General features: G+C 40.4%; 1 long non-coding RNA gene across 1 annotated transcript; it reads right to left on the minus strand.

The window, feature by feature from the left end:
* Nucleotides 1-511: 511 nt before the first annotated feature.
* Nucleotides 512-2,859, minus strand: LOC138839092 (uncharacterized). Its single transcript, XR_011375838.1, has 3 exons — nucleotides 2,662-2,859; nucleotides 1,546-1,587; nucleotides 512-923 (listed from the first exon to the last, which is right to left on the minus strand). It is a non-coding gene; the product is annotated as an uncharacterized lncRNA (long non-coding RNA).
* Between the last annotated feature and the right edge of the window lie 660 nt (nucleotides 2,860-3,519).

Below are 3,519 nucleotides of genomic sequence, written 5' to 3' on the forward strand. Positions count from 1 at the left end.
AGCACACACTGCTAGCTTATAGGTTCTCTGCCTGGTGGCTGCCCCTGCCGCTGTGGGGCTTCCTAAGGACTCAAGCCTGAAATGAGTCCTGGGGGTCAGAGACCTCATGTGCAGCCTGCCTCACTTTCAAATGCAGCCGCTTTGCAGACCACCACACGTTGATCTGACTTGGCTCCACTGTGCAGCTTCGGGGCTGGAGAGGTGGAACAGTGACCCACAGAACCTCACAATGACTGCATTGAAGCCCAGGAGGCAGTGCCCGTGGCACCCCATCTTGGACAAGAACCAGGTGTGATGGTGATGGCTGGGCTAGAGCGGCCTTGCAAACGATTTAAGGACACTTTATTTGTGAGTATACTGTTTTCTTAATGTTTGGAAAGCATTAGTTTTGTTAGGTGAATAGGTGTACATGTCTACATTCTGACCAGATTGGTCTAATTGAACATTTTTATTAATTTACTTTATTGTTATAAAGAGCATGTACAGAGTGATTACAATTAAATGAGTCAGATAATGAATAGATTTCCGTTTGTAGAGTGTGTTCTGTTCCCCCACTCTTTCCCAGCCCTTTCCTCCCATTAATTAAACATTTAGGGAATTCTCTGAAGGAAATATGGACTAATGTAAAATAAAATCTTTATGACAGTACAGACTTAACCCAATCACATTTTTTTTTTGGAGAATAGAGAAATCTATTTTCTGCAATGAATAAACATCCATGAGCTATTCTTGGAGACTGGAGGGAAGTTACTGAGCACCCTAACCTGGGCACTATGTAGAAGATCATTTGACCTGAAAGGATTCCTTAAAGAACACAGAGCTGCAGCTAGGTGAGATGATCAAGCAGGTCCAGAGCATTGTAGAGGTGACATTCACTTACTTCTCTACTGGTGATATTCACATACCATACATAGTTTTATTTGCTGTATAAAAGAAAGGAAAGTTTAGAAATTTTTTAAGAGAATTTTCCAATGAAAAGGCAAGAGTTACCAACATTAATGTTGTGCTCAATAATAAAGAATGGGAAAAAAGTTCAGTATAAATAAAGTACTGTGAATACACTCTTTTATGAATCATGAAATTTGGACAATGGAGCACAAATCTAACTTTATATGTTTTACAGTCCTTGGATATATTACATACAGTGATGTGAGGGAGATGGTAAGTGGAAACAAAGGAGGAGGCAACAATGCTTGATAAGAAATGTACTCATTACCTTGGTCATGTAATTTTAATTCCTCTGTATGATATTTTCACAAAAGAAGTAATTTCGCAAATACAATCCTCCAAAACTCTCCCTGTGATAGGCAGAGAAAGTTGTTTCCCACTGGATCTGACTTGTTACACACAATCCTCCCTGTCATCCATGAGATTCCAAAACCACTCCCACTTCTACTACTGTGTAATCTGCTATCCACTGAAATGCTAAGCATCAACCTCCTGGTGAAAATCACAACTGGTCTGCAAAGTTGACTTTGATTCAGAAAACTAAAATATACCCATTTTTCAAGGACAGAACTTCTCTTCATGCCAATGTCCACTTACTTCTTCACTTGTTCATCTTCCTTCCAGTTATGGTAGAAGGATCTGTACCAATGGGACAAGAGACGGAAGTTAACTATGCTTCTCCTTTTATGAACTAACAGGGCATACATGAGACTGGCTAAATCCCACATGGTAATGTAAACATGACAGAAAAAAAGTAAAGATTATATCTATACAGTTTCATGTGAAGAGGCTTTATGCACCTGTCCAAATAAATGCACAATTGCTCTTGCCTGTAATCCTATTAATCAGGAGGGTGAGCTCTGAGGATCACAGTTTGAACCCAGTCTAGTCAGTAAAATTCTAAAGACACATATTCAATTAACCAGCCAAAAGCCAGAACTGGACCTGGGACACAAATGGTAGAGTGCTACCTCTGAACAACCATGGGACAGCACTCAGGCCCCAAATTCAACTTTTGACCCTTTCTTCTAGTTACTTCAAAGGCCTCCAAGTTAGTGATTTCCTAGGTGAGGGTGGATGTTGGGTGCCACTGGCTCATGCCTTTAATCCTAGCCTTAGCAAACTGCTAAGGCTCCACTAGATTCTGAGGAAATTGAAATATTCTGGCTGTCGGGTCCTAAGAAATTAGCCAGGGAGTGCACTTCTTTGTCTCAAGCCAAGCTTCTATGATAAAGCCCAAGGGAAACAGTCTCAGAGAGGTGCCAAGTATTCCAATACTCTGCCAGGGGATCTCATCAGCCCTGGGTTTAAAGGAAGAACACTCACTTTTTACACAAAAAAAAATCCAGCACCTGCTTAATTTTTCCCCACTGTCTATAGTGGTGGAGGAAGTTTCCAATATAGAAGAGATCACCTTTCTTTTAGGCAGGGACCAGGTCCATCACCAGCATTTCCAACAAGCCTGAGTCAGACTCCATATATTATAAGGAATATTCAGGGTCTCGGCTGACTCATTCTCACATTAATGTGGTAAAAAGAATGGCTCTTTCAAAAATGGAAATGGAAGAACACTTCAAATTGAGTAATTGTAATAGAGTGGATTGAAAACGACACAGTAAATATTTTCTCAGTATACACATATAAAAGCACACAAGAAGAATGTTCTAGTATGGGCTAGGATGAGATTAAATAAGTATCCTATCATGGTTATACCTTATCTGAGTTGCTTTGTGCTTCCTTTGGTTTGTTCTTATAACAAGGGCTGAGACACTGGATTCATGGTTTGGCACTGATCCAATGTCTGCAGCTTCAAGTGAGGCACTCACACCTCTCATGCCTGAGACCCGAGTTTCTTCCAATTTGAAAACAACACAGGAACACCTTTCATGTTTCTGAGCCACAGGCCAAGTGACTGGCTTGAACTGACAGTCAGTTAACAGTTACCTGGCTCTCAGGGTTCTATATTATGTTCCATTGTGAGGGAGCTGGAGTCATCTAGCCAATGATCTAAGCTGCTTGCTTACATAAGACCACCCCAAAGATAAACTGGAGACTGAAATCTCCCTTCCCACATCACTATATACATATGTGGACATTGTCAAATCCCAACAACTTCAGCTAGGCCTAGGTACTAGCATGATTTCAGCTCAAGGAGACTTTCCTAGGTCTGATCCATGCCTTATTTGTCACTATTTCTCTCATCCTGCACAAATCATTTTGCTCTCAGGATCCTCTCAGCCTGCCATGGGCTTCTTGCATGTATTTTTGACCTCTACTTCCTAGGACATTGTTAGGATTTTTAATCCTAATCTTCTGTGCTCCTGAAGCCCCTGTGTGCTGTCATCTGGAAAAAAGGCAAGTACTTAGTGGTGGGAAAATCAAACAAGTATTGAAAAACAAACATTACACATACAGTCAGACATTTTTAGAGGTGTACATTCTTGTAAGATAAAAGACTATTTTTGATACTTTTGTAATATTTTTATGATGGAGGAGAGGGGGAGAGGAGAAGAGGTCCTTCATTGTTTTCTCATAATTCATTGATTATTATTTAAAAATACTATAGTTGAA

This window comes from Dipodomys merriami, unplaced genomic scaffold (genome assembly GCF_024711535.1).
Source record: "Dipodomys merriami isolate MVZ:Mamm:240054 unplaced genomic scaffold, mDipMer1.0.p SCAF_292, whole genome shotgun sequence".
NCBI classification, from domain to species: domain Eukaryota; kingdom Metazoa; phylum Chordata; class Mammalia; order Rodentia; family Heteromyidae; genus Dipodomys; species Dipodomys merriami.